This window comes from Sceloporus occidentalis, unplaced genomic scaffold, assembly GCF_023333645.1.
Source record: "Sceloporus occidentalis isolate IW3139 unplaced genomic scaffold, rSceOcc1.0.p SCAF_13, whole genome shotgun sequence".
Lineage (NCBI taxonomy): Eukaryota > Metazoa > Chordata > Lepidosauria > Squamata > Phrynosomatidae > Sceloporus > Sceloporus occidentalis.
In genome coordinates this window covers 14,214,988-14,242,494 of record NW_028316993.1, presented here as the reverse complement: position 1 = coordinate 14,242,494, position 27,507 = coordinate 14,214,988, and the positions used below count along the sequence as shown (strand labels likewise).

General features: G+C 44.1%; 1 protein-coding gene across 1 annotated transcript in view; it reads left to right on the top strand.

Moving 5' to 3' along the window:
• Nucleotides 1–1,387: 1,387 nt before the first annotated feature.
• Nucleotides 1,388–27,507, top strand: part of CAP1 (cyclase associated actin cytoskeleton regulatory protein 1) — a 49,957-nt gene continuing 23,837 nt past the window's right edge. The window contains exons 1-2 of the mRNA XM_089479221.1: nucleotides 1,388–1,462; nucleotides 26,385–26,406. The gene's annotated coding sequence lies outside the window, so the exon portion shown is untranslated. The remainder of the gene's footprint in view (nucleotides 1,463–26,384; nucleotides 26,407–27,507) is intronic.

Genomic DNA, 27,507 nt, shown 5'->3' with positions numbered 1-27,507 from the left:
TAGAGCTGGAAAGGGACCCCAAGCACCATCCAGTCCAACCCCATTCTGCCATGCAACCGAAACACCCCCAAAAGATGGCCTTTCAGCCTGTTTAATAGGTTTTTCCTAATATTATTTGAGTTGCTTTTCCTGTCATTTGAACCCATTGCCCCATGTCTTGTTTTTTAAACAATTCTCGCATCAGTTTTTGTCAATGGAAGCCCACTTCTTTGGATGCAATACTGTTTGCCTTCAAGTCATCCCTGACTAATGGGGATAGTAAGGCAACCCTCTCATGGGGCTTCCTTGGCAGGATTTGTTCATTGCTTTCCCCTGAGGCTGAGAGAGTGTGACTTGTAGTTTGGTGAGACGTTTAACATCCTCTGTCATTAGTGCCATGACTACAAATCCCAGGATTCCATAGGACGGAGCCACAGTAGCTAAAGCGATATCAAACTGCATTATTTCTGCAGTGTGGCAGCTCTCACCTTCATCCCTTTTAAAGGGACTCTTTCATTTTATGTCGAATTCCAAGCCTTTCTGATACCATTGTGTGAAAATCACAAGAGATAGAAAAAACACAAGAGACTGGACATCATTTATTATTATTATTATTATTATTATTATTCATAGTTTTATTTTTTCAACGACAGGCAGAAATTCAACTGGTAAAAATGCCCCAAGGCCGCTTCACAGAAACTATCCCTTTTCCCCCTCATTTCTCCCGCCTTTTTAATGGCCCCCCTCAGAAGGAACCGTTGGTGCCTGTCAATCATATTTTTCAAATTCTGCCTCGCCTCAGAAACCACGCCCCTCCGCTTAACCCTGGAGCCCCGCCCATTCCCTACTTGGACTCTTCCTTCGCGAGCTGAAGAGGCGTGGCTACCCCTACAATATCCGTCGCGCCACCTCTTTTAAACCCCTCACCGAGAAGCCACGCTCCCCTCCGCCTTCCTCTGAAGCCGCGCCCAATCCCTGCTTGGCTTTCATCGCAAGCTGAGGAGGCGTGGCTACGACATGACCCCGCCCCCACCACTATCACTGCGAAGCCACGCCCCCTCGTCTGAAGCCGCGCCCAATCCCTACTTGGCCTTTTCATCGCGAACCGAGGAGGCGTGGCTACGTCATGACCCCGCCCTACCACCCTCACTGAGAAGCCACGCCCCTCCTTCCTCTGAAGCCGCGCCCAATCCCTACTTGGCCTTTTCCACCACGATCCGAGTAGGCGTGACCCCGCCCCTACATCAATCACCGATAAGCCACGCCCCTCCACCTTTCCCTGAAGTCTCGTCCAATCCCGGCGCGGCCTCTTCCCTCGCGAGTCGAGAAGGCGTGGCTACTTCGTGGCCCCGCCCCTTCTGCCACTACTACCGCAGCCGCTCGCTCCCTCGAGCGTATTTCCGGTGTGAGGCCGGAAGTGGAGCTGTGAGGGTTGCTGGGCGTCTCCAGGCGGAAGTGGAGGAGCCGGGAGGCGAAGGCGGCGGCGGCGGCGAGGAAAGGAGGCCCTGGAACCATGTTTCTTTTCGTTTCGCATACGCTTGACATCCCTCTCGAGGGAGGAAGATTGGAGGCTGCGTCTAATTCCTTCTGCAGTGGGATTCTGGGATTTGTAGTTCTGCGAGCCTTCCCTTTACTAGAGCTCTGGTGCCACGACGGACTACAAATCCCAGGATTCCGTAGCGTGGCGCCATAGCAGTTAAAACAGCCCCAAACTGGATTATGTCTGCAATATAACAATAATAATAATAATAATAAATACAGCTTTTGGCAAAGGGGAGGGTCCAAGGTACTACAAATCCCAGGATTCCGTAGCGTGGAGCCATAGCAGTTAAAACAGCCCCAAACTGGATTATGTCTGCAATATAACAATAATAATAATAATAATAATAATAATAAATACAGCTTTTGGCAAAGGGGAGGGTCCAAGGTACTACAAATCCCAGGATTCCGTAGCGTGGAGCCATAGCAGTTAAAACAGCCCCAAACTGGATTATTTCTGCAATATAACAACAACAACAACAATAATAATAATAATAATAAATACAGCTTTTGGCAAAGGGGAGGGTCCAAGGTACTACAAATCCCAGGATTCCATAGTCGTGGAGCCAGTTAAAGCTGCCTTAAAAACTGCATTGTTTCTGCAGTGCAGGTTAAACTCATATGGTCTGCGTTGCCAAAGTGCCTTATTTCTCCAGGAAGCCACACTCTCTCAGCTTCCTATGGAATCCTAGGATATTCCCTGGCATGGAGCTGTGGCCCTTAAAGCGGTGTCAAACTGCACCAATTCTGCAGTGTAGATGCAGCCTCTAGGCTTCTCCCTTGAAATGACAAGGAAGGCGCTCTGTGCTTTGACTGCGAGTTCCTGCATGGCAGAATGTGGTTGGGCTGGATGGCCCTTGAAGGTCTCTTCCAGCTCTATGCTTCTCTGTGGCCTGCTATCCGAGGCTGCCTCCGCACTGCAGAAATAACCCAGGTTGGTTATTGAATGGCCGTGACTCCATCCTCTGGAATCCTGGGATCGCAAAGGAAGCTGAGAGAGTGTGGCTTGTCCAGGCTCATGGCTGAGGAGAGATTGGCTCTCTGGTCTGCCAGAATCTGTGCTGCAGAAGCAGTTTGGCAACGCAGACCATGTGGGTTTAACCTGCGCTCCGTGGCTCAATGCCAAGGAATCCTGGGATTCGTAGTTCCTTGGATGGACACACACACACACACACGCACTCCGTTTGCCAGAACCCGTACTTCAGAAACAATCCAGTTTGCCGTGACTCAATGCTACAAAATTCTGGGACTTGTAGATCCTTGTGGCCTCACTGTTCCCTGGCAAAGGAGACTAAGGCCTGTTACAGACTGCCAGAATAAAGCTGCTTCGGGTCTCTTTGGAGGTATGCTATATAAATGATGCATGGGTCCTAAGAGTCCGGAGGTCGTGCCAAAGCCACCCTCCATTTCTAAGCACTGGAGGGCAGCTTTGGTGCATCATTTAAACAGCATACCTCCAAAGAGACCCGAAGCAGCTTTATTTGGGCAGTCTGTAACAGGCCTAAATATCTCAGCAAACTACACACCCCAGGGTGTTCGAAAAACAGCCACAATAGCTTCGCTTTAGGGTCACCCTTGAAGGCTCATAACACACAGACGCAACTGGATGCCCAGATAACCTTTCTCATGCGTTCTGCACCAGTTAGTGCTGCCTAAACACAATGATTGAAGACCAATGTACCATTGGTGTGCCAAAAACATGGACAGAGTTTTCAACAACGACAAAATCTTCTGACAGTGTATGAGGCTTTCTCAAGGGTAAAAATCATCTTGTTTTAAAGGGACTGCCTATATTGTCCAGTCTACTCTGTGCATCCATTAGAACGTTGATTCCCAAACTTTGGTCCTCTGAGTGTTTTGGACCTCAACTCCCAGAAGTCCCAGCCAGCTTGGCCAATAGTCAGGAATTAGCACCTTATCACTGCTAACAAATGGTTTGCCTAGATCAGAGTATTTTTTATACACTGGTTCTAGGGTACCTAGGGCTGTTGGAGCCTAAAACATTAACATGGCAGCTTATGGCAGCATGGAAGGCACGACATGAATTTCTATAGGAGACGAAACCTATGTATTGAGTGAGGAGCATCTCTAGGAAGAGAGTCTTATCCTGCACTCAGTCCAGTAGATTAGGAGGACTAGCCTACATAGTAAGTGGGCTGAAGGTTTGCAAATATGTGTTGCAAAGAACCATTAAAAAGGAGATTTTGTGCCCTGGGAGAAGAAGGCCAGTCTTACAGCAGGTATTGTAATAGTAATTGTCAGCTGCTGACAAGGATAGACGTCTAAGACTCATCTTGGGATCTTGTTTCTTTGACCGTTGTGCAGTTGTCAGAGCGAATTGAAGAGGTGGTGGTGGATGGGTAGGTTAGCGTGCCGTGGAGATAGCAGCCGGGGGAGGATGTTCGGAGAAGACAGAAGCGTGTATGTCCTTTCCAAGGAAAATGTTGGTTCTTTAATTATGGTGTTAAAGCAACATGACAGTCTGAACAGGGCCAGGGTTAGGAATAGTTTGGAAATTGGACGGGAAATAGTTCCTTCTCATGGTCATAGTGGTTATATGTGGGCTGACTTTGGCTTGAAGGAATGTCTGTGCCTATAAGTGAGGTGGCTAATGATAGCCCCTTTACTACATGACATAAATCTACATGCTCCTCATGGTTTGCAGATCATAAGTCGTCCATTTCTGTGACTGAAGAGCATAACATGCATTTACTAGCATTACTATAATACTATTGCTAATCCTCCTAATAAGAATTAGTTTTGCACTGCTATCTTCACCCCTCCTGAGCTTTGGGGGTAATGTGTGTAATGTTCTGGGTGCCATGTCTGTAGTTGAGAAGAACTGTTAATTATGGTGTGGCGTGTTTGGTTAAAGGAAGGACATTCACCATAGATATTGGCTTGAGCTCCTAGGAGGAAAGGCAAAGATGTATAGTACTGCAAATGTTGAAAATAATATGCAGTCATACTCATCTTGGTGTAGACATAAAGTATATATAGATAACACTGTTATCCACGGCATGTTAACTACGTACCTCATAGTAAAAGGTGACAGTGGAGTGGAGTGGAGGGGAGTCAGAATGCTATATATCTTCCTTTCCATGCCAGTCACAGGAAGGAAAGTCTTTTCTCACAGAGGACAGAAATATATTGGACTATTAGAAAGGCGGACATAGGTCCAAAACACACTGCAGAAATTATCCAGTTTGAGACCGCTCTATCTGCCCTGGCTCAGTGCTAGGGAATCCTGGAAATTGTAGTTTATTGTGGCACCAGAGCTCACTGACAAGATGGCTCAATGTTTCACAAAACTACATTTCCCAGAAGCCAAGTCTCAAACTGGATTATTTCTGCAGTGTGTTTTGGACCGTAATGTTCTGCCACTCCTTTGCCACTTTACATACTAGAGGTTGATTTTTATTACTAAGCAAAAATGTTAAAGGTTGTGAACCTTTATGGCAGTGATGGCAAACCTTTGGCACCAGAGGTGGCACTCAGAGCCCTCTCTGTGGGCACATGTGCCATCGTCCCAGCACAGAGTTTGCCAGAGTTTGTTACAAGAAAGCCAGAGGGACATGGCACTTTGCAATAAATAAGTGGGTTTTGGGTTGCACTTTGGGCACTTGGTCTCTAAAAGGTTCACCATCACTGCTTTATGGCTTTATTTATGAGAATGGTACAGCTAAGTTATGAAAATCCCTTCCACCAGATTTAATGACAGGACCTAAACAACAGATTCTGGCTGATCTTGGAAGTTAAACAGGGTCAGCCTGGTTAGTACTTGGACTGAAGGCCACCAACAAATGCCAGATGGTATAGGCCCCATTTCCAAGGAAGGCATTGGCAAAAACACTTCTAAATATTCCTTGCCTAAGAAAACCCTACAAAATTCACGGGGTCACCATAAGTTAACAGGCAACCTGAAAGTGTGCATGCGTGTCCACATAGTAATCTTCATAGCTTTAGAACTTGAAGAAACAGTTATCTGGAGAATGTGGTCTGTTATCTGTGATAGCTATGTGGAACTTAGATGCCCAGAGATAGTATACCTGAGGGTCAGATATTGAATACAATACAGGAGAAGGGAAGGTTTTCAGTCATAGCCTGTTTGTGAGATGCCTGATGCCATATGTTTTGCGTCTGTTGAAACAGAATGCTGGGTTACCTGGCCCTAAGTCTGGTCCAGCAAGGCAGCTGTGTTAAATGTAATTGCTATTGCTATTGAATTCTCAGCTTTGGAGCAGGTGCTGCATCCTCACAGATATGGCAGCCTTCTTCTGTCTGTTGCTATACAGCTTTGGTAGTCAAATGTTGTTCATCCCAATAACTTTGGAGCTGTTGCAAGAAGACCTGTTTCTACCAAGTCATGAGTTGCGTGAGACGGATGCTTTCTACAGTTAGAAAGAAGGGGCAAAAGAGGTAAGCGGTATTTGTTTCTTTTTCTTGACTAGACGTACGTAACAGACCCGAGTGAAAGCCAGTAACTGAAATGCTTGAGAAGCAGCAACTATTCCCAGGCTGAACCTGAAGAGCTTTGCTTCCAGATGTGCTCCGTTAAACAGGAAATAGTCCCAAGCCTCTTTCTGACAACTTCCCTGATTAACGTTTGGCAGCAAGCGATAGTGCAGCTCTCTGCAAAATGTTTTTGTAATGTGTCAGAGTGGAATCTTTTCATGTGAGTGTTTTTGCATTCTGTTCTCAGAAGGGATACTTGGCGGAGAACAAATTGGACTTGGACCTAGGTAATCCGGTCTCAGTGATCCACTACATCATGAGATCGGCTGAAGACAAGCTCAGAAGAGAGTGGCCAAGGCTTGAGCCTTCTCTGTAGTGGCTCCCCACATTAGATCTCACTCCTCAGACAGGCTTCTCTGGGCAGCTCTTTCCAAAATCTCAGAGGTCTTTCAAGTGCTGGAATAGCTGAAATGTTTCATGTATAACCTACATGCAATAGGCTTTTGATATGTTTTGCTATCTTTATGTGTTTGCAGCTTACTTTTGCATGCTACTGCAAGACCCTTTATGGCTGAGTTTGCTTTCTATTCATATCCCACAAACATCAAGCTCTCAGGCTGCATCCACACTGTAGAGATAAACCGAGTTCCTCACCACTTTAAAGCTATGGAATTCTGGGAATTGCAGTTTAGTGAGACATTTGGCCTTCTCTGTCACAGAAATCTGGTGTCACAGCCGACTACACGTCCTAGAATCCCATAGCACTGAGCCATGGCAGTTAGAGCAGTGTCAAATGGCATTAATTCTGCAGTGTGGATGCGTTCTCAGTGTGGCTTACTTCACAGCGCTGTTAAAAGGAAATAAAAGGGACCCGCGTGTTTTGCTGCTTCTTGGGGAGAGGATGTGCAGTGAGTCTTATAAAGAAAGAATAGTCCCAGCTATAGACTACTTTCGTCCCCTGCAAAGTAGGACAGTTTCTGCAGATTTCTGTGGGACCCATCTGCTAAAGCTGTTCTGCCCATGCCTCCTTGAAATAGCTCCATTTTATATTGGCTTTGTGTGCCTGGAAACGTTATCCTGCAACTGCAGTCTACCCCTTTTCTCGTCACATCTACTATGAAAACATTCCTTTTCCATAAAGGATTTAAGTTCTCAGTCTCTATCCCTAGTTGAAACTAGTCCAGGGAATTTATAACTAAATCAGAGTTGCCTCTGCGCTGTATTTCCTTCTCCTCCTCCCTTCTTACGTATGCATCTCTCTTTCTCCCTCTCCCTCCTCCTTCTCTATCCCTGACTATGTATGGATGTCTCAGGAAGCCATTGAAGTAGGGCTAGGCTCCCTTGGCAGCCGTGGGGAAGGGCTTGGGATCATTTATTTCCATTTTTGGATTGACCTTAGCTTGTTGTGTCATTCATGCTGTGTCAACCATTAACACAATGGTTGATCATAGTTAATCAGCCCCTACAGTCGGTTATGACTAGACATTCATATCAAGGGAAAACCTTTACCTTTACCTTAATCCTAGTTACAGTTTCTTGAAATAACCAAACATCAGCTTGTGCAACTGACTCCGGAAACCAAAATTAAGATTAACTACCCTTGAGGGTTCGAGTATAACACTAAATTGTAGGCCATGAGAATAAAGTTTCCAGAAGATGGTTCTCCTGTTGGAGAAATTGTGGTTTCTGCCATGGCAAAACTTTAGATGGTAAGTTCCTTGAAACAAGGATTTCTCTTTGTTCTTTAAAATAAGGTTTCTGGGTAAAGCACCATGTATATCAAGAATAAGCAACTTCTGGCTCTGCAGTTGATGACCTGCAACTCCCATCATCCCTCATGTCAAGGGCTGATGAGGCTTCCAGTCCAGCAGCGTTCAAAGGGCCACACATTGGCCACCAATGATGCTTATCCACTGTTTTAAATAAATATGACTGAATATCCCACTTCGGAGGTGCATTGCTGAGAAGTACGTTGCATGGTCACTTCAAGCAAATTGAAGTGGAGAGGCTAACTTGTTATCTCATTTAGACATCTGAATCTTGTCTCAAGTTGCCAGCTCCAGTATAACATATGGCTTTGATACTAAAGTGACAAAAGGAAGGTTCAAATAATGGCATCCTTACGCTGTTCAGATGTTCCCACCTCACCTCCCTCTGAGGTTTAGTTTCATCTCACAGTCCTCCTGTTTCTCCACCATTCCTTCTTTCTGCATCTCGCATCTTTGTCAGATAAACGTGTTTTTTAGTTTCTGTTTTTAGACCAAGGTGTGTATGTGATGGCCTTTGCTTAAAGAGGATATAATTGAAGCAGAGGTAGTCTGTGGGTATTTTGTGATAGTTCATTCCTGGGAAAGGAGGAGCATGCCTGTAGCACTTGTGTTTTTGGATAAGGATGATAGTTAGAATCATAAAGCTGGCAAAGACCACAGGGACCATCCAAAGACCCATTGTCCCATGCAGGAAGACACCATCAAAGCCTTCCCAACAGACGACCATCCAACCTATGTTTAAAAATCTCCAAAGAAGAAGACTTCACTATTCTCCGAGGCCACATCTTCCACTGTCAAACAGCTCTTGCCATCAGGAAGTTCTCCCTAATGTTTACGTGAAATCTCTTTTCCTGCAGCTTAAGCACATTGCTCTGTGTTGCAATCTCTGGAGCAGCAGAAAACAAGCTTGCTCCTTTTTCAATGCTACACCATTTCAAGTATTTAAACATGGCTATAATATCACCTCTTAAGGTCTAAAATATTCCTGACCATCTGTGTGTGCGCCATGGTTGTGTGTTTGAGAGATTTAGCAGTACAACTTGGATGATTTTAAATGTTTCTTCTAAACGCTGCAGTGACAAAAAATGGAATCCGACTTGCTTGACCGCTCCTCACCCTGAGGCTCTCAGATTCCTGCAGGAGACATTACTAGTCTGAGTTGTAATAGTTTTTGCAACAAAATACATAAGAACTGAAGTCCTTTAAAAAGATCTTGCTTTGCTATCTCGTGTAATAAGTACTTGAAAGACATCTAAGTGTTTGGGAACCACTTGGCAGTTAGTATAGAGATGGAAAGGGCTGATTAATATGTAACATAGAAGCATTGCTGAGAGAATAAAATAGGAGATCGATGCTGTATTAAACCTTTTTACTTTTAACATAGTTCTTTTTTTTCTATCACATTTCTTAGTTATCTTTAGAGACTGGCCTCAAACTCGAATATGAAACCATTATCTTGAAGTGTTTACAAACAGTGGTTTGTATTAATCATGGCTAGATATTAACCCCACCTAAGGTAGTTCCTACAGTCCTCTACTTAGAGGTCTTACTTATGTCTTTCTGTGTTTACATGTGGGAAGCATTTAGAACAATGAAATTAAGCCAAGATTTCATTGTGCTTTTGTGAGCTTAACCATGTTTTTCCCTCTGGATGCTGCTTAGCACAAACCATGGTTCTACTATATTGTGTGTAGAGATGCCTCACAAATTGATTAGCCTCCTACTAGAGCTTGCATCACCAGCCATTAAGTTGAATTTGAGATTTGATATCCTTTAAACATAAGGAGGACCTTTTAGAAAGCTATTGTGATGTAGTAGTTTGGGCGATGGGCTAGCGCTCTGGGAAACCAGGCTTCAAATCCCTCTTTGGCTATGGAAAATCACTGGGTAAACTTGAGGAAGTCACACCCTCTCAACCTCTGAGGAAGACAAAGTCAACCCTTGTCTGAACAAATCTTGCCAAGAAAACCCCCTGATAGGGTCGCCATAAGTTGGAAATGAGTTGAAAGCGCATGGCTACAGCAACAAGAGCGTTTGGGATCATCCCTAGCTGTAGCAGATGGTAAGATATAACCTCCCCCCAAAGTTCATATAGATGAAAATACAACTATTATAACATAGTTAATATAAATCAGAGAATGATTTATTTATAAATAGAATATTGTTATCTTGTCTTGAGTCTGAGTGCATTTTACACAGCAGTTTCTTCCTGGTTGGGTTTGTCACTATTCCATTCTGCTGAGGACTCTTGACATATCAATGAGATTCCAGGTTACATTCTTCATGGCAAAATCATTGCTGGCATATACGTGTTTGTAAAGACTTCTTTTCACTTTTTACCTTCCAATACTCGTCAAATCCATAAGGTTTGTTCTTGTGGTTAAAATTTTTGATATATTTAATCTACTTGGCTTTGAAAAAATATAAAGTTTAATAAAACAAATTCACATTGGTTACTCTCTTCTGGAGAGCCAAGTATTGGTCTATTTCTTTGGTTCAATTTGACAGATAAGATAATAATGATTTATGTTGTAGATGTGTGTACCTCCGTAGGATTTCTCTATGGTGACTGAGCTGTTTACGTGGCTTGAATGGCTTGGACCAAATCTTCCCAGTGTCTGATTGCACGGCTTGGAATAATCTCTCTGGAACGGCTTTGGTGCCACAAGATGAGGCAAAAACAGGGTTTGTGTAGCAGAGAATTTCTGGTGTGTGGCTGGCCTGGATTTGTGGTGGAGAACTGGAGAAATCCAATTGCCTTGCCTTGTCTTCGGAACATGCTTTTCTTTCTGGGATTTCTTCTTGCCCTTCTGTTGGGGGTCACTATTGTGCTGAACTGGTCCTGTTAGGAAGGGCAAAAAGTGTTCTTTCTTGTCAGCCTGTAAAAAAAGAAGCGTGGGTTGCAATAATAATAATAACAACATGTAGAGAGACCACTTGTTAATACTGCACAGAGGAAGCATGGTAAACCTCTTTTGAATGAACCACAAAATCCTATGGTCAAAGAATCCAAAATGAAACAAGAGGTAGTGCTTGAAGATGAATCTCCCAGGTTGGATGGCACTCAATGAACTACTGGGGTAGAGCAAATTACAACTATGAGTAGCACTGTGAATATCAAGCTGAAAGGTTGTTCAGCAGTCACTGGGTGACCATGTGCAGGTCACACTCTCTCAGCCCCAGAGAAGCACCCTCTGGAAAAACTTCCAAAGAGTGGAAGAACTTATCTTCCTGCAGGCTCTGTGTGTTTTTGGCATTGAGCGGACCCTTGTGAGAAGGCCCTGGCGCCATCCAACATTTTGATTGGAAGGGCTGAACATAAGGATTGGCTCAGTGGTAGGAACAGAGTTTAGCCTATGTGAGACCACTTAGTAATTTGAAAATTCACTGGGGGAAAAGGAAAGGGGGAAAAATAGAAAAAGAATCATCTCTTCAGGAACAGGTAAAGTAGAAAATATAGGGAAAAGTGCACTAAAAAGGGAGCCTCGTTGACCGGTCCAAATCTTTGGATGCGAGTGGGAGAAAGGACCCCCTCCCTGTGTTAGCTGAGCCAGTAGCAAAGGTTCTGCCCAGAGAAGCCTTCTTGCCAAAACTCAGGAACCGGGCCCCTAGGGAACATAAGCAAGGAACTGGGAACTGAAAGGAGGTAGACTGTGGTGTAAGTATTGAAATAGCCAGAAGTTAGGTGCTGGTGGAGAGTTGGAGGAGAGCATTGGTCTATTGTGAGTATAAATTATGGTTGTGATATTTTGTTTCATTCTGTCTGGTTGTGGTGGAGGCTCCAGTAAAGACTGTTGAGCTCCAGTAAAGAGTAAAACGTGGGTATATAACGTGTGGAATTTGTCTGTAGGTAGTGTCTGAGATTTGTGGGTTTTGCAATCTGTCAAGTGTGTACTTTTAAATCCTAATCCTATAGTGTTTGCGCCTGTTGAAATTGTGCTTGTGGTCTTTTGTTGTTTTGTGTCTAAGGATGGCTGAGGAAGGTAAAACTCCTTTGGATTACATGGTTGGTCATTTTGATGAATGTTTTAGGAAAGGCATGGGGAAACGTTTGAAAAAGGAGCGATTAATCTTTTTGTGTAAAGATGTTTGGAGTCAGATTTTGCCAAATTGGCCGAGAGAGGTGATAGGCATCGATCTACGAAATGATAAGCATTGATCTACACCTTTTTTAATATATCTAAATGATAATCTCTGACCTGCAATTTGATATCAAAAGTGCATCTTGACCTGAGTAGCCAAATGGCCCTAGCATGTGATCTCCCACTTGTGATAGTTTGCTGACTGCAGGCTTTCACCAGCCAAGCTGTACATCTTTGTTTCATGTTTGGTCTCTTATATTGCATAGCCCATCTTCTTGGAAATGACAGTGTAACCATGTTTTTATTTTCATGTTTCTGGGTGAGATAAGAATTCCTTGAAGGATGACTATCCTCCCTTCTTTGTACTCTGACCTTCTTGGTTTTGTTAGATGAGCCTCATTGACTAAGTGCATTCTAGCTGAGTGGGTTCCATTGCTCTGTTTAAAAGAGAGGCGGTAAGATTCCATCTCCTATCTCTTTGTCTCTTACTGTTCTAGTTGTTTGTTTGTTTGTTTTTTGACACTCTGCACATGCTCCAGAGTTTTCTTGCTTTCCCTTCCTAGATGTAAAATGTAAGGAAATAGTCAATACCCTCATGTCTCATAGGTATTGTGTTTTGTGTGGATGTATGTGACTCAGCTACACTTTCTGGCTTCTTGACCTTGTTTTGTCTCTTGCCTCCCAGAGAATATAACCAGTCATTCCTTCTGGCCTCTGACAATGTCTCCTTCTAAATGGCTGTGCTTTAGAATGAAAGCACCTTTCAAATGCTAATCACTCTCTTCCAGGCAGTTTCAAAAGGTTTTCTCTCCCCTTCTAAGCTTTTCCTAGTTCAGGTTGTTGGGGAAGAAAATAAAAATAACAACAATATGTTTTCTCTTGTTCTAACCCCATGCATTTTAAAATCCATCTTCCATCAGTGTAAAATTTTGTTTCTTTGAATTCGTGACACAGAACTTTTGTTCTATATCAAGTAGTTGTAGAGGGCCTCCCTCATCAAGCACAGTCTATCTGAATTGATTGCCTTCCATAATTGCTTTATTCTTTGTTCTTCTGAGGCTGTGAATATGTGACTATGTTTCCCTCCCTCTTGAAGAGGTTCTTGATGGTACTGATGTATATATATATATACACATACACTAGATTAGAATTCATATAGATGAATAAATAGGCTTGAATGTACTTTTCCTTTTCCATGGCTTCACAATCTACCAAATAATGAGCAAACACAAGTTTGCCCAGCTCTGCCAAACCTCATTCAGATGCTAACCCTAGTAAGGCACTTTCCTCTCTGTTTCCCTACAGGGCTCCAAACACCAAATGGATCTTGTGGATGATAGCCTGTGCAATACCTGGGGCACTCCCTAGCATATACCAAGCCCAGTTTACCACAAATTGGCAATATAATATAGAAGCCACTTGCCATTGGGCTGCTCCATACCCTGAAATGATGGAAATTTTGGATGCCATGGGCCCCGCTCGAAGCTGGTTCGATAAAGGATTGCCTGTCCTGATCAAAACCAGAGTCTATGTGACAAAAGCATATACCATAGCTTCCAGAGTTTTCATGTTTGGCCCCAGAGAATCCACCTGGGTGGAAGCTGATGCTGGCAGTCTACCTCTCCAGGCAGGGATCTGGGAAAGACACCGCTTTGATCCACCCCTTTCATCAACCCCAGCATCTTTCCAAACAACTCTCACCTTAGACTACAAATGCCGTCCTACGTGGGCTTGGAAAACAAGACTTTTTAGAATCATAGAATCATAGAATCGTAGAATCGTAGAGTTGGAAGAGACCACTAGGGCCATCCAGTCCAACCCCCTGCCATGCAGGAAATCCAATTCAAAGCATCCCTGACAGATGGCCATCCAGCCTCTGTTTAAAGACCTCCAAGGAAGGAGACTCTATCACCCTCCGAGGGAGTGCATTCCACTGTCGAACAGCCCTTACTGTCAGGAAGTTCCTCCTAATGTTCAGGTGGAATCTCTTTTCCTGTAGCTTGCATCCATTGTTCCGGGTCCTGTTCTCTGGAGCAGCAGAAAACAAGCTTGCTCCCTCCTCAATATGACATCCTTTCAAATATTTAAACAGGGCTATCATATCACCTCTTAACCTTCTTTTCTCCAGGCTAAACATCCCCAGCTCCCTAAGTCGTTCCTCATAGGGCATGGTTTCCAGACCCTTCACCATTTTTGTCGCCCTCCTTTGGACATGCTCCAGTTTCTCAATGTCCTTTTTGAATTGTGGCGCCCAGAACTGGACACAATATTCTAGGTGGGGCCTGACCAAAGCAGAATACAGTGGCACTATTACTTCTCTTGATCTAGACACTATACTTCTATTGATGCAGCCTAAAATAGCATTGGCCTTTTTAGCTGCCGCATCACACTGTTCACTCATGTTCAACTTGTGGTCTACTTGGACTCCTAGATCCCTTTCACACGTAGTTTCATTCAGCCAGGTGTCACCCATCCTATATCTGTGCATTTTATTTTTCCGCCCTAAGTGCAATACCTTACATTTCTCTGTGTTGAATTTCATTTTGTTAGCTTTGGCCCAGCTTTCTAGTCTATTCAGGTCATTTTGAATCTTGATCCTGTCCTCTGGGGTATTAGCTATTCCCCCTAATTTGGTGTCATCTGCAAATTTGATAAGTATGCTCCCAATTCTGTCATCCAGGTCATTGATAAAGATGTTGAATAGCACTGGGCCCAGGACAGAGCCCTGTGGGACCCCACTGGTCACTTCTCTCCAGGATGAAAAGGAGCCATTGTTGAGCACCCTTTGGCTTCGGCCGGTCAACCAATTACAGATCCATTTAACAGTTACGTTGTCTAGCCCACATTTTACAAGCTTGTTTGCAAGTATGTCATGGGAAACCTTGTCAAAGGCCTTACTGAAATCAAGATATACTATATCCACAGCATTCCCTTCATCTACCAAGCTGGTAATTTTGTCAAAGAAAGAGATTAGATTTGTCTGGCATGACTTGTTTCTCTGAAACCCATGTTGACTTTTTGTGATTATGGCATTGCCTTCTAGATGTTCACAGACTCTCTGTTTAATGATCTGCTCCAGAATCTTTCCTAGAACTGATGTCAGACTAACTGGATGATAATTGTTGGGATCCTCTTTTTTCCCCTTTTTGAAGATGGGGACAACGTTTGCCCTCCTCCAGTCTGCTGGGATCTCTCCTGTTCTCCAGGAGTTTTCAAATATGATTGCCAATGGCTCCGATATTACTTTTGCCAGTTCTTTTAATACCCTTGGATGGAGTTCATCTGGTCCCGGAGACTTAAATTCATTTAGATTAATAAGGTGTTCCTCTACTATCTCTTTACTTATTCTGTGCTGAAATTCCCCTATTCTGTCCTCTGCTCCATTATCCTCAGGTTGAGCACCCTTTGCCTTTTCTGAGAAGACTGAGGCAAAGAAGGTGTTGAGTAATTCTGCCTTTTCTCTATCTCCTGTTAGCATTTTGCCATCTTCTCCACGCAGTGGCCCTACCGTTTCCTTCTTCTTCCTCTTGCTGCGGACATATCCAAAAAAGCCCTTTTTATTGTTCTTAACCTCTCTAGCAAGCCTGAGTTCATTCTGCGCTTTAGCTTTTCTGACTTTACCCCTACACATGCCTGCTATTTCTTTGAATTCCTTTTTCGTGATTTCCCCCTTTTTCCATTTCTTATACATGCTCCGTTTCAAACTTAGCTCGGTTGAAAGTTCCTTAGTCATCCATCCTGGTTTCTTGAGACACCTCCCGTTTTTCTTTCTCACTGGAACTGTTTGAAATTGTGCCTTCAGTATCTCCCTTTTGAGAAAGTCCCATCCGTCCTGAACTCCTTTATCTTTTAGTATTTCTGACCATGGAATCGCCCTCAGTATTTCTCTAAGTTTACTGAAATCCGCTCTCCTAAAGTCTAGGATGCGTGTCTGACTCTGCCTGGCTTCTCCTCTCCATTGTATAACAAACTCCAGGAGAACATGGTCGCTTCCACCTAAGGATCCCACCACTTGCACCCCATTAACCAAGTCATCCTTGTTGGTTAGGATCAGATCTAAAATAGCTGACCCCCTTGTTGCCTCTTCCACCTTTTGGACCATGAAATTGTCTTCCAGGCAAGTGAGGAATTTGCTAGACCTTGAGGATTTTGCTGAGTTTGACTTCCAGCAAATATCAGGATAGTTGAAGTCGCCCATCACTACTACATCTCTCTTTTCTGACTGTGTGGTCATCTGTCAGCATTTACTTGTCAGCATTTCATTCAGACCACCACCAATTGTAGTATAAGTTGCCAAAGAATGTTTTGCCCTAAGATTCCGGAGAACACCCCAGCAATGATACAGGAGCCATCCATGTTCATTGGAAATCTAGCAGTTCGGAGAGACATACCTCTCTTTGTATACTCAGAAGCGCAACCCATAATCACCACCCTCATGTTGAATTTGACTGCTGTAAATCTGGCCAGGACACTCCCTGCTTGTCGCCCATACTTGAAAGCTTCATGGGCACAGTGGGAGCAATTGGAGAAAAAGTGGCAACCTCTGTCCCATCCATTGTTTAGAGGCAAAAGGGACACCCTGGACACGGTCCTAAGTGGTATAGGACTAGGATCAGGGATTTTGAACGCCATCGATACAGAGGTTGTAGCAGGAAAATTAGGTCTAGTCGGATCCCGCACTAAGGAGGCAGGAATCTCCATAGCCTCAGGTTTAACAAATGTTGCCCAAGGAATAGACATTATAGGACACGTCTTGCCCCAATGGGTGGACATAGAGAGAGAAATCATCATAGACATCAGTAATTCCCTGAAGTCAAGCATTCACAATCTGTCTATAGCCATTCAGTGTACTCAGGTGCAAAGCAGCTTAATAGCATTTGCTTCACAGTTGATACAGGCCTCACTCATGAAGCTCATTCATCCCGAAGTTATGGGTATGTTTAAGAAACGATACCCAGATGCTACTCAACATCCTACAGAGTTGGTCAAGATCACTGGAGCACAGTGGAGTGATATGATACTTAAGATTGGCATTTATCATGAGAAGATATGGGATCCTCAACTAATATATCCTGCCTCCCATATTGGTCTGCCCTTAGCAGAAAGCAATGCCACCGTGCTCCCAGAAAGGTTATTACATTGGACTAATGGCACACACCTGTACGGTTTGTCTGGCTGTGTGCGGAACCAACATTGGACACATTGTTACAGTGGACTGTCTGGGACTCCCATGGATGAGGTACAAGACCACGTAATTATCCCAGTTCGTACCACAAGTCTAATACAGTTGAACCATGATTGTTTTTGTTTACGCACACCATGTAATCATGTATATTTACTGCCGTTCGAGTGCCTTTTAGATATTGATAGATCTTTAGGTAACCCCTGTTTTTGCCAAGTACACATCCGAGATTGCTTCGGCATGGAGTTCTATTTACATGAGACAGTCAGAGAATACACTAGTGAAGACCCATATGTTGTAGATCCTAAGTTAATAGAGGGTTTTCACCTGGAAGATGAAATACAGACTTCGAGATGGCTACGCCTTCTCAATAACTTAAGTCAAACTGCCAGGCGCATCGAACGGACAGAAGAGCAGATCAAGTTGAAGGTAAATCTACAGGCACAAAGAATAATAAAAATCACAGAACAAATTGAAGAAGTTTCCAAAAACACTTGGTTGGGAGACTGGAATTGGTCAGAGACCGGAAAGGCAATAATGAACTTACTGACCAATCCATTGGCAATAATCCTTGGAGTCCAAATTCTCACCATTGCAGGATCCATAGCAGTGATTTGCTGGATTAAAAGACAAATTACAGAACTACAAGCCCTTAGATATACTATAGATCTCCCAAAGCCCATAAGGCATCAATCCTTCCCTTTAGTTGAAAAAGACATGTTATGATGTGTTCTTTCTGTCTTAACCTTGTCAGAAGGAAAGGAAAAGACATGATAGCGGAATTTCATGTTATTGTAGCCAATAGATAGATAGATAGATAGATAGATAGATGCAATAGAACGTTTTTCTTTTAAGGTATTGTTGTTGTGTTTTCTGCACAGCCCTGTATCCAAAATACACCTGCACTGCCAGGGTCCAAAGGATTAGCCTTTGAACTAGAGCCCTCAAATTGGGGGAGGAAGTCACAGCGACCCTTTCTGTTTTAAAAGGTCTGTTTGTGTGTGTGTGTGACACTGCAACACACTCTTAAATTGACAAAATTGGCTATTTTGGATTATTTTTACTAAACAGGTTTTTTATGATTCGGATATTTTCCATTATCCTTTATTTGCTGTTATTATTTTTCACTGGATAACTAATTTTAGTGCTCCAGTCTGTTTTATCTTTGTTTTATAGTTCACACATTTGACCATCAGTTCACCAGTTTTGGTCTTTTGCTTTTGAAGCTATTTTAATGTTATTGTTTCCTGCATCCATGTTTCAATGGAAGAGAGAAGAAAGGATGCAGTGTTGTTGTAAAGTTTGTCTCTTGATCAGCAGGCCTAGTGGTAATTGAAAACTGCCTCAGGTGATCTGATTTTGATTTCTTTCTTTTTGTTTTTGTTGTTCGTCTTATGTTCCAATGACACTATTTTTGTTTGTTTTTTAAGATTTTGAAAGTCATTTTGTTGTTGTTGTTGTTGTTGTTTTGCTGACTCAATGGTTAGAGACAAGCTAGCCATGTTTTTAAATGAGTTTTTTTTTTAAAGGAAATTTTTGTGTCGCTCCTTTGAGCTACTCCAGTTTATTTTATTTTTATTTTTATGCTTCATTTTTTATTCTTCTTTTGGTTCTCTTTTCAAAATAAAGTTTTTTGGTCAGTCTAAGATTATGGTCTGACTGTCTCCTTTTTCCAAATTTAAATGGTGAAGATAAGATTTTTGTTTTTTTATCAAAAAGAGGGGTGAGACACCCCCCTCCTTTCAAAAGTGTTAATTGCCTTATAGATGTCCTTCAAGAAGGTCCTCCATGTTTTGCTTACACAACTGTTCCAGACCTGAGCTGCCAGTGATTCCCCCAAAGATGCTTCCAGTCGCTAAAGAGGGGTGAGCCAACGTGCTGAGATGCCCAAGTGATCCAGCCTTCTATATTACACTGAACACCTGGGATGACATGCCAGGGTGTTCCAACAAGGCCCTTTGCTCCAGTGCAAATCACCTGTTCCTGCAGCAACGTCTTTGTTCCTAAAAGCCCAGATTACTTTCAGAGGCTATGGTTTACTCTGATCTACCTCACTAAGCTGCCTTAGCTCCATGGACACTGCTCACACACCCTGGGTGTGTAAACACAAACTGATTCACTTGGCCTCCTCCATGTTCCAGAGGCCTCACTGCAGTACCTCACGTCAGCCACCGGCACACCAAGGTGCTAGTCCACCATTTTGTTTGTCCGCTCCAGACGGGAGCCCGAACTTTTCTAAAATTTTCTGTAATCCAGTTCACATTTGATGGACATGTTGCTATACGCATTCTACACCACTACACAACCTGCATAAAGATTCCTGGACATTGGCTATTGATGCCATCTTGATCCTATACTTTGCTATACACTACCTCAAACCCTTTTTGGACAGTGGTCTATGGACTCAAAATCTCCTGGATGTGCCTTTCACTTTCTAAAGCTCATACATGCTTGTGTTTTAATGATGTTCTTATGATTGCTGTTGAAATATATGCTCATACAAGTTTATGTTTTGATGCCTCTTTAGTTTAGTCATGATACTTATAGATAGTGATTGCCTTTGATTATCGATTGTTTTACATTTCTAGTCCAATTGTTTTTGCTTTTAATTCTTGTTGGTGCCTTATTTTGTCTACCATCTTATGGTTCTTTTAATTGATATTGTCTGCCTTACTTTAGACACACCTATTGAGTGTTGTGTCCATATTGCCTGCTATTGACTGATCATTGCTTAGATTAGCTCTATCTTAGCTATGGTTATAATTGCTTCATTTGTTTGTTTTGATATTTTATTCATTTTTACTCTAATGTATGGTGTTTTGTTTGGCTTCAGATACATACCACATGCTATGTCAAACTGCCTCTATGCAAGTGTACTGTGTCTTGTATGACCCTCTATGTTTAACACTATGCATGTAGCAAAGGGGGGGGTGGTTTCAAATAGAGACTTTCTCTTCTCCTCCTCTCCTCAGCAACATGTCAAATTCCTTTTCTATACACATCCTTCATGGACATCACTGCCACACACTACCATTTTTGTTGGACATTGTTAACTTCATTACACTACCTCATTCATTGCCAGCTTGGACTATCATTCTCACTTCTTGCCAGTCTAATGTACATTGGTGCATTAGTCTTTATCCTCCAAATTTGGCTACAATAGTCATAAGATGGTTTATGCTCGTTTTCATTTGTTTTGAATATTGGCATCACCAATACTGCTGTTTCTGCCATTGTATATTTTCATGTTCTGTTTGCTTTCATTTGCTGGAATGTATATTGCATAGATTCTCATGACAACCATTGCTTAATGTACATGTTTTGAGTGTGATTGTATGTGTGAATGAGTTCCAGAGAAGTTTAATACTGGCCTTCTGAGGAAAATACTCACCTGATGCCATAAACCTTCTTCTAATATTGTCACCCCAAAATTTTAACAGACAAAGGTTTAATTGAAATAGCTCCGTTCTAACAGAGACTGTTCGAACTGCGTATTTCAAAGGGGGGGAATTGATAGGCATCGATCTACGAAATGATAAGCATTGATCTACACCTTTTTTAATATATCTAAATGATAATCTCTGACCTGCAATTTGATATCAAAAGTGCATCTTGACCTGAGTAGCCAAATGGCCCTAGCATGTGATCTCCCACTGAAGCCATGAGTTTTGATATGTAAACGAATTTCCTTTCCCAGCTTGGATGAGATTATGCAAGGAGCTGCTAAGTGCTATCAGGAAAGATGCTATCAAATGTCTTAAGGAAGTGTCTCTCTTTGTGATTGAGGGGGAACCATTTGAATCAAAGGAATGGCATTTGTAGCCATTCAGGTCCCTACTCTGGCAGAAACATTTGGGTTAGATCAAAACATTTGGTTAGGATGTGAAATACACTTCAAACAGTTTCCTTTGATTACCCTTTGTCTAGAGACCCTGTTAAACCCTTAAAAAGGTCTCCTAAATTTAGAGAGCGGCTGCAGCCAGCCACTCACTGCTGCTACCAGCCACTCTGGGCTGCTACCAGTCACTCTCAGCTGCGGTCAGCCATCCACTGCAGCCAGTCATTCATTGCTGGTAGCCAAGAGCTAAGTCAGTTTTAAATCAGTCTCTCTCTGACTGGCCTGCTTCACCAGAATTGCAGACCCACACACACAAACTGGAAGACAGAACTTCTACATAAGGTGAGCATTTCCGTTAGAAAAGCCTAATATCTATTCCACATTTACCACGTTATTTCCTGAGTCTTGTATAAATGTGTGAGCGTATGTGCCTGTATGTTTGAATCCTTGTTTCCAATAAAAGAGACATGATTGTACTTAGAGCCTCTGCCTCATTTCTGGATTTCTAGTTCCTGGTATACAGATCGAAGGGGCGATCCCTGAGGTGTGGTAACAGGCCTCCTCTCGTCACCTTGAGCTAATTAAATTCCCCATTGATAATTTGGTCACTGTTCACTGTTACAGAGGGTAGTATAGACATTGACATTGGCCTGTTACAGACTGCCAAAATAAAGCTGTTTCGGGTCTCTTTGGAGGTATGCTGTTTAAATGATACATGGGCCCTAAGAATCCGGAAGCTGCACCAAAGCTGCACTCCAGTGCTTAGGAATGGAGTGTGGCTTTGGTGCAACCTCCGGACTCTTAGGACCCATGCATCATTTAAATAGCATACCTCCAAAAAGACCCGAAGCAGCTTTATTTTGGCAGTCTGTAACAGGCCATAGTCTTGCAGTTGTATTCTAAAACATTGGAGCCAGAAAGAGGGTTACTCAATGGTTATTTGTATATTTTCTATTGGTATAAGGCTAAAGGAAAAAGCCCACCTGGGTTGAATAGTTGCAGAGAATTGGTGTTTAAAAAGGATGAGAGATTAACTAGTATTAAAAAAGCTGTGTTCAAGGTTCAGATTGATTTGGCCCAAATTGTGGAAGAGATAGAAAAGATAGAGATAGACTCTGTAGAGAGAGGTGCAAATCAGGGAAGAAGGCCCCCCACATGACAAGAAAAGAGGGTTTTGAATTAGCTTTGTGTGTTAGACAGTGGCCAGGAGCAACCCAGAGGTAGAAACTTGTTGTTTGGGGAAATTGAAATTGTTTAAATTATAAAAACTGGAAATTGCCTTTGTGTATATTGTAGATAAATTTTGGAAAATGGGTGTTTTAACTTGAGGTTTTCATGATTTTAAATGATCAGTGCCTTTGGGAAAGTTCTGCCCTAAATTTGAATGCATACCCATTTAAAGCCAAAGGAAAATCTAAATTGAATATTAAATAGCTTCCCAGAGACATTGCAAATTCTTTTGTCAATGAAAGTTTTAAGGAGATGGGCAGAAAGAAGTCCTTGATAGTGTTGTTGTTGTTATGGCATAGTAATAATAAAATAGTGAGTTTTAAGCTTAGCCAGTAAGCTTCAGCTGTGGCCTGATTTTGTGAACTGGACTGTGGTTGGAAGTTATCTAAGAGTGGAGATAAAAGATAAAAGAAAGTGTTTGAAGGTATGAGGATGTGAAAATGATGGTGTGTAAAAGGAGCATGGTTTGGATAATGGTTGGAAAATGTTTACAGAGGAAAGTATAAACAAGGTTTGAATTGAAATTGAAGGCTCAAGAACGTTGCAGAAGGTTTGAGTATGTTTAAGTGGCTGAGAAAGATTTAGAAATGGGTTTGGTGCAGAAGGACAAGCGGTTTGAGTTCTGGCTGGAGTTAGAGAGAGAAAGGGGGGTTAGGGAAAGCCCACGGTTTGCATTTTAAAACTTTTCCTTTGGCTAAAGCTAGAATAGTAGAAGCTATGTTGGAAAGAAAGCCTGGAATGGCGTTTCGTGTGACTTTCACACCAAGATGGGTACTTTTCAGAGCTTTTGGTGTGATTTTGGCGATTGGTTTTAATAGTAATTTTGAAAGTTAAGCGTTTGGTGAGTTTTGGCCAAACGTTTGGGGAATTATCTTCGAGGCTTGTTGGCTACACTGTTTGTGAGAGGTTTTTTCCTGGCTGTGGCTAAAGGAGATGGAGCAGCAGCACAGCGTTGTAAGTTCAAAGCTTGTTTTAAAAACAAAATTTCTCTTCCCCTCTGGCTGAGATTTTTGTAGATGATTTTTAAAGGCAAAGGAATATTTCCACCACATTGCCTCTCTGATTCCATCAAGATCTTGCCACATCCAGGATGGTTTTGCAAACATAAAGCAATTAAGGACCTTGACTTTATGGCTTAAACTTTAAGGACAGCATTAAAGAAGGGCAAGTGAGCATAAGGTGTACATGGACTAGCTCAGAGCTGCCAGCCACAGGGAAAAGGGGAACTTTAATGAAGCAGAGGGGGAGGATAGAGCTTGAACGCCACCAGGGCCTGATGGGGGGGTTCCGATTCCCCCCCCCCGCTACGTCCTTCAGTGGAGACTTGCACACTTACTGCCTGAAGGAAGAGGCCCCTCCCTCCTCAACTGTCATCTCGGCCTCAGAGGGAGTCATCAGGCAGATCCAGCAACATCAGGGACTGGCTGAAGGAAGAGGCCCCTCCCTCCTCAACTGTCATCTTGGCCTCAGAGGGAGCCATCAGGCAGACCCAGCAACATCAGGGACTGCCTGAAGGAAGAGGCCCCTCCCTCCTCAACTGTCATCTCGGCCTCAGAGGGAGTCATCAGGCAGATCCAGCAACATCAGGGACTGCCTGAAGGAAGAGGCCCCTCCCTCCTCAACTGTCATCTCGGCCTCAGAGGGAGTCATCAGGCAGATCCAGCAACATCAGGGACTGCCTGAAGGAAGAGGCCCCTCCCTCCTCAACTGTCATCTCGGCCTCAGAGGGAGCCATCAGGCAGACCCAGCAACATCAGGGACTGCCTGAAGGAAGAGGCCCCTCCCTCCTCAACTGTCATCTCGGCCTCAGAGGGAGTCATCAGGCAGACCCAGCAACATCAGGGACTGTCTGAAGGAAGAGGCCCCTCCCTCCTCAACTGTCATCTTGGCCTCAGAGGGAGCGATCAGGCAGACCCAGCAACATCAGGGACTGCCTGAAGGACGAGACTTCTCCCTCCTTTGTCACCTTGTATTTTGTATTGCATTAAGATTTTTACTGTACACCGCTATGATCATTGTGGAATAGCGGTCTATAAATAAAACATATTATTATTATTATTATTATTATTATTACTGTATCTTTCTGACAGATAGGGCACGGAGACTTAAATGGGCACTTCTTCTCCATCCTTGCCAGGAAACAAGCATCCTTCATTCAACCTGCCAACCGAGAACCTCTGATGACGCAACAATCTATCTATTCTGTGGTCACGCTGTGTTAAGGCCGCCCATGACACAAAGCAAACTACGCCCCTCGATGATGCGTTGCCTCTGATATTGAAATGAATTACAGCTCCCTCTGAACCCAGATGGTAACGTGTGAATGCGGCCGATGCGGGCTCAACGCGAAGGTCCTCCCTCTCACCCCCTTAGCTGCTTATAAAAGTTGGGAAGGAAGGCTCAGAGGCCTTGACACGCGTTCTGGCGGCTCCCACTGGCTTCCATCAAGGTTTGCACGGGTGTCACGTGTGAATGGGGCTGGAAAGGGTTGGGGGGGCAACCAAATCCGGCATGGAGGGCTCCCCCTTTTCCTTTCCAGCCCTGAGTGGGGAAGTTGGGTCTTGCACGGGAGTCTCCCCGCATCCTGACGTTCCTGGCGACGACACGTGTCAGCCCTCAAGTTCATTCATTCTCAAAGGAAGGGCAAACTTGGCTTAAAGGAGCCGCTTCCCCCGGAATGAGGGAGGTGATTCACTAAAAGAGGTCTCTGAATGGCCCCTTAGCGAAATATAAATGACTCAGACAACTACACATCCCAGGTTCCCATAAGGTACCACCTTGGAGGTTAAAGTGGAATCAAAATGCTGTCATTGTATAGTATGAAAGAAACCTAAATGTTTATTCATAGAATGGTAGAGCTGGAAAGGGACCCCAAGCACCATCCAGTCCAACCCCATTCTGCCATGCAACCGAAACACCCCCAAAAGATGGCCATTCAGCCTGTTTAATAGGTTTTTCCTAATATTATTTGAGTTGCTTTTCCTGTCATTTGAACCCATTGCCCCATGTCTTGTTTTTTAAACAATTCTCGCATCAGTTTTTGTCAATGGAAGCCCACTTCTTTGGATGCAATACTGTTTGCCTTCAAGTCATCCCTGACTAATGGGGATAGTAAGGCAACCCTCTCATGGGGCTTCCTTGGCAGGATTTGTTCATTGCTTTCCCCTGAGGCTGAGAGAGTGTGACTTGTAGTTTGGTGAGACGTTTAACATCCTCTGTCATTAGTGCCATGACTACAAATCCCAGGATTCCATAGGACGGAGCCACAGTAGCTAAAGCGATATCAAACTGCATTATTTCTGCAGTGTGGCAGCTCTCACCTTCATCCCTTTTAAAGGGACTCTTTCATTTTATGTCGAATTCCAAGCCTTTCTGATACCATTGTGTGAAAATCACAAGAGATAGAAAAAACACAAGAGACTGGACATCATTTATTATTATTATTATTATTATTATTCATAGTTTTATTTTTTCAACGACAGGCAGAAATTCAACTGGTAAAAATGCCCCAAGGCCGCTTCACAGAAACTATCCCTTTTTCCCCTCATTTCTCCCGCCTTTTTAATGGCCGCCCTCAGAAGGAACCGTTGGTGCCTGTCAATCATATTTTTCAAATTCTGCCTCGCCTCAGAAACCACGCCCCTCCGCTTAACCCTGGAGCCCCGCCCATTCCCTACTTGGACTCTTCCTTCGCGAGCTGAAGAGGCGTGGCTACCCCTACAATATCCGTCGCGCCACCTCTTTTAAACCCCTCACCGAGAAGCCACGCCCCCCTCCGCCTTCCTCTGAAGCCGCGCCCAATCCCTGCTTGGCTGCTTTCATCGCGAGCCGAGGAGGCGTGGCTACGCCATGACCCCGCCCCCACCAATATCATTGAGAAGCCACGCCCCCTCCTCTGAAGCCGCGCCCAATCCCTACTTGGCCTTTTCATCGCGAACCGAGGAGGCGTGGCTACGTCATGGCCCACGCCCTACCACCCTCACTGAGAAGCCACGCCCCTCCTTCCTCTGAAGCCGCGCCCAATCCCTACTTGGCCTTTTCCACCACGATCCGAGTAGGCGTGACCCCGCCCCTACATCAATCACCGATAAGCCACGCCCCTCCACCTTTCCCTGAAGTCCCGTCCAATCCCGTCGCGGCCTCTTCCCTCGCGAGTCGAGAAGGCGTGGCTACTTCGTGGCCCCGCCCCTTCTGCCACTACTACCGCAGCCGCTCGCTCCCTCGAGCGTATTTCCGGTGTGAGGCCGGAAGTGGAGCTGTGAGGGTTGCTGGGCGTCTCCAGGCGGAAGTGGGGGAGCCGGGAGGCGAAGGCGAGGAGAAGCGCTGGGCGAGGTAAGGAGGCCCTGGAACCATGTTTCTTTTCGTTTCGCATACGCTTGACATCCCTCTCGAGGGAGGAAGATTGGAGGCTGCGTCTAATTCCTTCTGCAGTGGGATTCTGGGATTTGTAGTTCTGCGAGCCTTCCTTTTACTAGAGCTCTGGTGCCACGACGGACTACAAATCCCAGGATTCCGTAGCGTGGAGCCATAGCAGTTAAAACAGCCCCAAACTGGATTATTTCTGCAATATAACAATAATAATAATAATAATAATAATAATAAATACAGCTTTTGGCAAAGGGGAGGGTCCAAGGTACTACAAATCCCAGGATTCCATAGTCGTGGAGCCAGTTGCAGTGCAGGTTAAACTCATATGGTCTGCGTTGCCAAAGTGCCTTATTTCTCCAGGAAGCCACACTCTCTCAGCTTCCTATGGAATCCTAGGCTATTCCCTGGCATGGAGCTGTGGCCCTTAAAGCGGTGTCAAACTGCACCAATTCTGCAGTGTAGATGCAGCCTCTAGGCTTCTCCCTTGAAATGACAAGGAAGGCGCTTTGACTGCGAGGGGTGCTTTGACTGCCAGTTCCTGCATGGCAGAATGTGGTTGGGCTGGATGGCCCTTGAAGGTCTCTTCCAGCTCTATGCTTCTCTGTGGCCTGCTATCCGAGGCTGCCTCCGCACTGCAGAAATAACCCAGGTTGGTTATTGAATGGCCGTGACTCCATCCTGTGGAATCCTGGGATCGCAAAGGAAGCTGAGAGAGTGTGGCTTGTCCAGGCTCATGGCTGAGGAGAGATTGGCTCTCTGGTCTGCCAGAATCTGTGCTGCAGAAGCAGTTTGGCAACGCAGACCATGTGGGTTTAACCTGCGCTCCGTGGCTCAATGCCAAGGAATCCTGGGATTTGTAGTTCCTTGGATGGACACACACACACACACATGCACTCCGTTTGCCAGAACCCATACTTCAGAAACAATCCAGTTTGCCGTGACTCGATGCTACAAAATTCTGGGACTTGTAGATCCTTGTGGCCTCACTGTTCCCTGGCAAAGGAGACTAAGGCCTGTTACAGACTGCCAGAATAAAGCTGCTTCGGGTCTCTTTGGAGGTATGCT